Source organism: Rhinolophus ferrumequinum, chromosome 7 (genome assembly GCF_004115265.2).
Source record: "Rhinolophus ferrumequinum isolate MPI-CBG mRhiFer1 chromosome 7, mRhiFer1_v1.p, whole genome shotgun sequence".
In the NCBI taxonomy this organism is placed as follows: domain Eukaryota; kingdom Metazoa; phylum Chordata; class Mammalia; order Chiroptera; family Rhinolophidae; genus Rhinolophus; species Rhinolophus ferrumequinum.
In genome coordinates, this window is record NC_046290.1 from 20403128 (window position 1) to 20413469 (window position 10342).

At 36.8% G+C, this 10342-nt stretch overlaps 1 pseudogene; it reads left to right on the forward strand.

The window, feature by feature from the left end:
- Positions 1-6562, forward strand: part of LOC117025121 (PH-interacting protein-like) — a 54592-nt pseudogene extending 48030 nt beyond the window's left edge.
- Positions 6563-10342: the final 3780 nt, after the last annotated feature.

Sequence of the window (10342 nt, forward strand, 5' to 3'; positions counted from 1 at the left end):
AACTCCTTCACAATTAGAAATTAACCAACAAAGCACAAGGTGGACATGAGTGTTGAAAACCAAGAGCGTCTGCCATAGACGTAGTCTTTTCCATGCACAGGCAATCCTATTATTCACAGATTCCTTATCTGCAAATTTTCATACTCACTAAAATTTTTTTGCAATCCCAAAATCAATACTCACAGCACTTTTGTGGTCATTCATAGACATGCATGGAGTAGTGAAAATTTTGAGTCACTGATATAAGCAGGTTCCTTGCTGAGGTCGAACAAGGTGAAGTTCTGCCTTCTCCTTTTAGCTGTCACATGACAAATAAGTGCTCTTTTCCCAGGCTATATAGTGTCGTGTTTTTTGCATTTTGTGCTTTTTGTTGATGATTTTACTATTTAAAATGGCCCCCAACAATAGTGCTGAAATGCTGTCTAGTGTCTAATACAGGAAGGTTGAGATGTACATTATGAAGAAAATACATTTATGTGATAAGCTTCATTTAGGCATGAGCTACAGTGCCATTGGCCATGAGTTCAATGTTATAATACACACCATCTGTATATATAATATATATTAAGGTATCGTTAAACAGAAATACACATAAAACAAGGTTATAAATTGATCTGTTGATGAAAATATTGTGACCAGAGGCTTACAGGAAATTAATCCTATTTCCCCTAACAGCAGTATTCACTAATTCAGTGTTCACAGCAACTTTATAGGACATAACTACCACAAATGATAAGAACTTACTATGTAATGAAACTAAGAGGTAATTAGGCCAAGCCACATAGCCATCAGTAGCAGGCCAGACCTCAAGTCCAATGCTATCAACAGTGTTAAGGACTTTGAATTTTATCTTGAGAGCAATGGAAAGACAATGAAAGTTTTAAGTAGGGAAGAATATGAACAGATGAGCATTTCTGGAACATCATTCTGGATACAACCTGAAAAACAGATTAGAAAGAAGGAAGATTGTATTTAGGGAGAGCAGGTATGAGAACTATTGCAGTGATCCAGGTAAGAAGTGATGACAGGGAGATGAGAGCGCAGTGGGAAGCCAGGGGCTAGAGTATAAATTGTCTTCCTTTGGACTAACAGAGAACAGAACCCCACAACAGTGTCAATTCTAGTCATCAAGAGAGGATTTAAGAGGAATACAGTAAAAAAGAAACAGTGAGGTTTGAGAGGGAAAGAGTACAGGATAGAGATAAAAAAGAGAGAATGATCCAACTTCAAAATATTGCTTGGTACCAGTTATGCCTGGCCCAATTTCAATATCTCTTTTGAAAATTTTAGCAAGAACCTAGTTCACAGCTTCTATTAATATTAGAACATTAAATTTTGTAATTGGAAGATGGAATTCATAAGTATTCTTAGTCACATCCAATAGAGAGTTGACCAGTGATTTGTGATTTTACACATCTCTAGGTTGAAACAGAGTTATCAATATAGAGCTGAGCTTTGGGATACATCATACAAATGTGTGGCTATCTCTGGAGGACATTCTGTCCCCAAAGTAATGATTGAACATATTTATAACAATTGAGTTCTAAATATGATAGTCCCATCTGTGATCAATATTAAAATTGATCACAGATGGGACTATCATATTTAGAACTCAATTGTTGTAATTAAAGTAAAAATACATCCCAAATCCCCAAAACTCTTCAGAGCTATTGCATATTTGAATGCAGGTAAGTAAAATAAAAATTATGATTCTTAATTTTTACTATCATGTTCCATTTCAGTTGAGACATTTTGGAATTTGAAGGCTTTATCAAAGTTCCATGGAATTATATGAAAGAAGTAAGAAGAAAGGAAAGAGAAATGTCCATGCTAGAGAATGATGAACTTCAGAATGTTGGAACATGTTAAATCCTTCTTTCTACCAATGTTTAGTGCATTGTCATTCCTAGTTCTTATCACATGTGAACAATCTTAATTATTGCTGGATATGAATATTATAACATACTGTGTTGTACAATATCCAAAACATTAATGCTAATATATGGTCACAGGCAAATCTTTACATGCTGTGCATTTGAACCATGTGCTAGATGCATTACATAAATGATAAGCCCTACTTGGAAAATCCACCTTACTTAAAAATCCACCTTATCTTAAAGTAAACTGTCCTTCGAAACTCTTAGCCTTTCAGCAGATTCATTAAAACCTTTCAGATAATACTATCAGTTAGGAAGATGATTAATGATATTAAAAAATAGAAATCATTTCAGAATATTTTCCAAGTGTTGAAATTAAAGAGATACTCAGTAAGCATGTACTCAACTTGGTTCTTCCAACTGTTGACTATTCTGTACATGGTTTGAGCTCAGTGTCTCACAAGTAGAATATTATTTTTTTGTGTTATGTTTATCAAGGTAAATGCTAGCTGTTATAATAGATAAGTCTCAACTTCTCTGTGGCTTAACACAGTAAAAGTTTATTTTTTCACAGCAGAATCAGCCAGGGTACTCTTGGTTGTGCAGCCTTCCACATGGTCACTCAGGGCCCATGCTTCTTCCATCTTCATTAAAACTCTGCCCTCTTGTAGGTCTTGGGAGCCCTCATCATTCAGCTGATGGATGGTGAAAGAGACTATGACTAAGGCCCACCTCTTTCTTAATCACACTAGTCTGGAAGTCACTTTTCGTCATATTGCATTGGTGAGAACTAGTCACATTACCTTGCCTACAAAAGGAAAGGAGCTGGGAAATGCAACTACGGTCCAGCAGCATCTCTACACTGGATGGGGCCCATTGATTGTTCAGCTAGGTATCTCTGCTACACATGTCGTTTGCATTTTTTGTCAACATCTTTTGCCTTTAAACATCTAAAACTGGTTACAGAGGGAGTCAAATCATTGCACACATTCCATATGCAATGAATCCTTTTTGTTATAGAACAGAAATATTAGTTATGCCTCTTCATTAATACTACAGTAGACTTCAATTGAATCTTGATATTTATATCAAATAGTAATAATAATAATAATAAATTAAATAATTAAAATTGGGATGAGAAAAATTTCAGCACACACAAAGAATATTTATTCTTTCCCATTCCAGTCTTTAGTTTTCCTAAAAGTTTTAAGTTTATGATGAGAAGTAGTTCCCTATTTTCTAAACAGAAATTACAGAAATGTTAGGTAGTGCTGGAAGAGTCTTTAATCTATCAGTGCCTCAGCATCGTGTAGGCTGAGGTCCAGTATGATAATGACCTTGATTTACATTTTTTCAAATCTTACCAAATTGCTAACTGAGAGTCACAATGACACACCCAGGATCCACTGATCAAAACATTATCAGTTGCTCTGAATATAAAGTTGCATTCCTTTTTTCCCCACTCCTAGAGAAATTATTCATGAGTCAAGGAAAGTAAGTGCTTATAATTTGATTTCAAATAAATGGGGCAGTAAATATAAGAATGTTTGTGTGAGCTATAAAGATAAAAATTACCTTGAAATCATCCCAAAGATATTTTAAGTAAAGGAAAAAAAAGGGATCTCATTTAAGATAAGGCAGAGAATTCATAGAGGCATGGCAGAAAGGAAATAATATGGCATTGAGCTTAAAAAAAAATCATGCTGAACTTCAGCAATGAGATCAGAAAAGAGGAAATGATGCACCCACATTGATGACCAGACTGCCATTATTAATAAAGGATGCTCTTGCTCCTAAAGGCTAATTAATTGCCACAGTAATCATTCTTTTAAAAGCAGGGTGACGATGCAATGAAGTAAGGGCATATATCTTATGAGTATTTTCAGTAGACAGCTGTTATATGACATCAGGTAAGGATTCTAGGACAGGTGTAGGGATAGTAATGGGCAGACAACATAAAGTGGAAGGACTATGAAACAAAATGTCTTCTATCCCAGCATGGAGGTTTATTTGTAGTTCAGATAGAACTCAGATTTATCAGAAAACAGCGGTATTAAACAATAATTCTCCCTCCTTCACATTGTCCTAAAACTATTTCAAGCCTTAATTTGAAAATCTGGAAAAAGAAGTTTCTACAGAATAATGAAATTCTTCCTCTCTGGTCTGCTCCTTTCAGTGGCGCCACCCCAAGTATAAGTCTCATAGAATTGCTGGCTAGTGTACAAAATACATTGAATAGAATACTTTCGGGTTTAAAATGGCACTTATTGGATGTCAAGATAACCTTTCTTTAACAGCACAGTTTGGCATGCATTTTGTTTTAATTTAAAATGAGTTAAAATTAATTTTGTCTTAAAATTTCCATGCCACTTTCTGGGATGATTGCAGTTACCCTGGAGGGTGATGGAACTGGAGTTGGGAATCACAGCTTTAGCCTTTAGAGAGAAAGAAGCAATTTCCATAATTTCAAAATCATTTCATTAGTGGATAGATATGGTCTGAATTTTCAAATCTAGGGAGCTGACCATATGCTCCCTCTCCTCTGAAAGTAATAGTGGCAAATTGCCACCATCTGACACAGAAAGAATTGGAGATGTATAGTAACAAGAAATTATAAATATGAATATAAGGGGATTTTGTTATGCATATTACTTAATATAAATGTATGGTCTCTATGTTAATTGCAAAGCTTTTTTCCCCTAAAGTTATAGAGTGATGTATCCTATCTTGGAGTTACCAACACGCGTAGGTCAGCCAGAAGCTGAATGTAATCAGAAGGAAATGACTAAGAAAGAAAAATGCATTGCAAAATAGGCACTAGAATCTACTGGAAAGAGCTGCTCCACAATATAGCAACACTACTTGTGATTTTTATTTTGTGGATTGTTAATAGAACATCAGTTTCCAGTGGTGGCAATATTCACTGAGGACCAGATTCACTCCCTACGTTCAAATTAACAGCACGGTCTTACAGATTTCTAGGGAAAGATATGTAATGCTGTCAAAATCACAGCATATTGTTAAATCATGTATTAAAATAAGATCCAGAAGTCATAATACATTTTTTTAAAACTGATCATGCAATGGAAATTTTATTTCTAAAAAACACATTGTTTTCCAAAACAAAATATGCTCTCTATTTAGCATTTTTCTATGAAGCCATGTTAAAAGCATTCTTGCATGGAATTCAAAGCACCTTTCACAACTGATCTGAAAGTTCACGGCATCCTCGGGAGTTCAGAAAGGTAAAATTATATTCCCTTTACTCTTTTATAAGAAAGGAGGCAGGGAGCAGACAGATTGTGTGGATTATCCAAAGTCACAAGGAAGAAAAGTGGCAGACCCAGGAATCTAATGACCAATTCCGTCATTGAAAGGGGCTGTCAAGCATACATGTGGTCTAATACACAATTTCACCTTCCAATATGTCTAAAACAGGCTTAGCCCAGGCAAACAGAACCCTAAATCATTCTTACATTTGCAGGGTAATAAGCCTAAAATGAATTAAAAGGCCTATCATGCCCTGGTCTTGGGCAATGACGTCCTCTCCCATTATCATTACAGAGAGAGACGAAATCATATCAAAGTAAGCCATACAGTTAAAAGGGAATATGAAATACAAAGGAAGTGGCCACTCTACACCTACACGATCCTACACGATCAATACCACCAAGCACAATGTGCTCAGATAAATGGTGAAACAGCATCTAGTTCTGTAGTTCGAACCAGAAGCAACAGAGTGGTTGTAGATCCCGTTACCACTGAGCAACCATCTACTCCTTCAGCAGCAAAGACTTTTATTTCAAAAGCTACTATATCTGCAATGCCAGGGAAAACCGTTCTAGAGAATTCTGTGAAACATTCCAAAACCTTGAATACTCTTTCAAGTCCTGGTCAATCCAATTTTAGTCATGGCTCTAGGAATAAGTCTGCAAAAGAAAACTTGGAAAAGGAAAAGCCAGTCAAACATAAAATGAAATCATTTGTACTCTCAAAGACAGCCACTCTGTCAAAGTCATCAGCTGTCATTGAATAAGAGTGTAAAAATAATGCTCTGGTACCAGAAAGCATTTGACTAAGTGGCCATGGAGGGCAGCCATCTAAACTTGTGAAGAGGGGACCTGGAAGGAAACCTAAGGTAAAACTCAATACCAATAGCAGTGAAGTTATACACAAGAAGAGGCGTAGAAAGCCCAAAAAGCTACCGTATGCAAAGCCAGAAAATTCAGAGCAAAATAATGTACATCCTATCAGAGATGAAGTAGTTCCTTCTTCAACATGCAATTTTCGTTATGAAACTAATATTGTAAAGGAGGATGCGTTACAGAAAAAGAGTTGTCAAGGCAGAAAACCCAAAAGGAAGATGAAGACACAAAAACTAGACTCAGATCTCATAGTTCCTGCAAGTGTTAAAATGCTAAGGAGAAGTAACCGAAAAAATACAGATGATCCTATGGATGAGGAAGAAGAGTCTGAGGAACTTAAAATCTCTGAACCCTATATGAGAACTAGAAACCAAGGTCAAGGACAGCTTCCTGTAATGAGGATGACTCTGAGAGGAGCAAAGGCAGCCGCTGTTTGAAGACACCTCTTTGACTTTTGGAACTTCTAGTAGAGGACGAGTCCGAACATTGACTAAAAAAGCAAAAGCTAATTTAATGGAAACCTGGAGTATCATGTTATAAATGGCAGTCTCACACCAGAATAGCAGTGCCCTTTCTCTTTTGTCCATATTGATTGGACCTTTCTTGACTGTTACGTGGACACTTTCTGTTGTTAGTTTTGATGCATAATTCTTTGCATCCTTCTATATGAACTAGAATGCATGTGTAATAATTTCTGTCCCTGCAGTGCAGTAACTACAAACTTATTTTTAAATAAATAGAAAAATTATTAAAAAAAAAAAAAAAAAAGGCCAAACGGTGGCAGCTGTCTGAAAAGGGAACATCAGCAGGATCAAATAACAATTTTCTTAGTTGACTCCTAAAAGCACAAACTAAAAAAGAAAATCATGCACACACTGTCACACCGTTATGCTAAATCTTAAATACACATCATACACACTCAGTTTAGTTTTAGAAGGTATAATGGTGAGCCTCTCACAGGCAGACCAGCTTAAGAACAAAATCCAAATGTCTTTGAAGTCAGGGTAGAGAGTGACTTACATGGCCTAGTTTGAGATGAGTTGAAAGCTGACGTCTCTTCATGCCTGGCATGGGGGCTGAAATCTCCTCCAGGAAAGCCATTTCTGAGGATTCAGGCTCAAATGCAAATATGTAACAATGGAGGGATCATTTCAATCAAGATGTACTCACTAATACAATACTTTGTTGGGATACCTGGGAAAGAATCGGCATTGTAGAAAGCACAGAAGGGAAAAAGGTAAGAGGAAGTCCAAAGAAATTGACTGCACCTAGAAAGGGTGAGCCCTGCCAATGGGAATCTCAGCAAATTGCTCTATCTGGTTGAAAGTGACAATTTATGAAGCCAGGAGAGCAGCCTGCGAGGTGATAAAATAATGAATTCAAAACATCTCAAAGGACCCCAAGGCAAGTAGTTGGTCTAACTATAGGCAATTGGTTACATGTGTAAAAGCTTTCAGCGAGTTCCCCCTTCCCTCCACACACCCTTGGCAAAGTCATTATACATCTGGAGCCCACCAGGCTTATCTCCCACCTTTCTCCTCTGCACAGTTCCCCTTCCTTACACAGATATACCCTACATTCAAGCAGCACTAAATTTTATAGATATACCATATTTTCTTATGTCTGGAACCTTTCACTGATAGTTCCTTCTGCCTGGAATTCAGGTACCCAAAACTGAATGTATTTGGCAGCTCATAACTGATTGTTCAAGACACAACTCAAAGCATTCCTCCAGAAAGCCATCACCCAAGCTCAGTAACACGCCCCTTTTATATGTTCCAAGTGCACTGTATATAAACAAATCCCACTTAGAATTTTATCATACGAAGTACTTCAGAAAATTGGACCAAAACAATTGCAGACCAGTTACACTCTTACCACTGCACCAATTGACTTACATAGCTCAAAATGCACAAAAAAGAACCCAAGAAGGGTTCTGGAAAAAACAATGTCACAGCCCATAATTTAGATCATTGAAGTAGAAGAGTTCAGCCTTAAAAACAGAATCCAAATGCTTGCAAAGGATCCATGTACAAGTGAGAGCCTTTTTTTGTTCTTAGTCTATTTCCAGAATGCTGTCTTGAGTTGTTAAAGTAATGAAGTATAGATAAAGGAAAGGGGACTTTTTAATCCTTCACGTACTGGCGCTAGTGACAACAGAAAGCAAAATGCAACGTGTAGCTTAATGTTGGAAAAAATATAAGGTTTTACACCCATGTGCAAATTATTTCTTCCAGAGATGAGTATACTCAGCCCACTAGTTCCACAAAAAAAGGGAGGAGGGCATTATTTTGACCTTTGAATTGAATACATCGGCTTGAAGCTAGGCCTCTAACTTGAAAATAAATAAACCAAGAGTCAAGAACAAATAGCAATTCACTTTGAAAATAATTAGCTGGAACAGCTAGACTATCAAAGTGACCCTTTCTTCATAAACAAATCTGAGAAAAATATAAAATATTGTAAATTGCTTAATTGGGCTTTTGGTTCTCTTGTTAAGTGCGTTTTTTACTTCAATTTATTATGATTCTATGAAGTTTGCCTGTTTTTTCTATACTTTGTCGAGCATCCTATGTACCTAGGAAAAGACGGTGTAGGTTGATGAATAGATAATGAATTCATTATAATTGATTCTGATTATAGAGAATAATGCAGAAAAGGAAAGAACAGATACAATGACCTGACTTTTATTTCTGACTCTGAATATGACCGTGCATAGTCATTTAACTAGAATTCTTGCTAGCCTGTTTTCAAAGTATAGAATAAGAGATCATGAACTATAACCAACCATTGAAATAAAACTGTCAGGTGAGGGTGTAAAAAGACTCATTACTGATGGTTGCAACATTTGAAATACACATGTAAAGTATTAATAGATTCTTCTATGAAATAAAATATTTTTCTCCTCTTGACTGATAGTAAATGGAACTACCAGTATGTATAGGAATCCAAAGCTTCCTAAAATTGTGTTATGAAGGCCAGTGAGGAGAGTTAGCTATTGGATGACCTTCACCCATTGGAGACTGAATATCTCTACTTTTCAAATAGTTTTCTGTATCTACGGAACCATCCGAGTTGGAATTAATAGCCTGAACATAGCCATGATTTAATCAAAATGTCCTTGGTGCCTAGTCCAGCATTTCAATTTAAGAATTGAAATCCAGTGTCTGCATTTTAAAAATCAAATCCATTCTCTACGGAAATTTTTCACAAAACATCCTGGCACCTGCAATGCTGAAAATAGATCCAGCTCTATTTAAGAGAAAGTAACAGCAAATCGGGGATTTCTGCAATGGCAGTAAAATGTAGTTAAGTTTGATCGTGCCAGGTTTTAGTCTAGAGACAGGGGTTTTTATAGCACATTATAAACTCCTGAAACTAGAGGTTATTAGAGGATCAGTGCCCTAACTGTGTGGTTCTAGCGGGCTCAGCTCTGCTGCCCTCTTTATTCTCCTGCTGGGAGAGCTGTCTTCTCAGGTGCCGAGTACATCCATCAGCCTTTTCAGCTGTTAAACAGTCCCTCACTTATTCCGGTGCTCCCTTCATCTTATTCGCTTGCCTCTGCCCCCATGGACCTCAGAGATCTACAATTCTCTTTGGCCTCTTAACAGGCACAATGGATCACCAGCTGAACCATCATGACATAGCCCTTCTCGCTTGAAAATAATTTCTCTCCTGCTTCAAATGTTCTTTCCTTTTACTTGGCAAATCCCTTTGCTGCTGTTCTTGCTGTATAGTTGCCCATATGCAAAGTGATAAAAGTTGGTCCAAAATGCTGACTTGCCTTTTGAACTTGTCTCTTGAGTACTGGCCCTTTGATCTTTTTCTAACAGAGAATGTGTTGGAACACCACACACACACACACACACACACACACACACACACATGAAATCTCCAACCTGAGAATATTTGCTCAAGAAAAATAAGTGTTATTACATCAGGTCTATTATTTGTGCCCCTAATAGGTTATCATTCACCTATTTGGAAAATGATCTGTTTGTCTTATTAGTATTAAGAGTCCTCGCGTGTTGAAAAGGACTTTCCTAAATACAATGTTCTACTTTAGAAAACAAGAAAGCTACTCAATTTTATGAACAACTAGAGAAAATAATAGGCAGCAACATTCTCAAAAAGAGGTAATCTCAAACACTTGACAATATTAGTAATCTTGCCGTGCAAAGTCCATATCTGTTCCACACTAGTTTCATTAATTCATGATGATCTGGCTGATCTACTACTTCCTAAAAAAAACCCTGAAATACGTGTTAGTGGAAACATCACAGGGTTGGTGGTTGGAAGACCTGAATCCCAGTCTCTGAT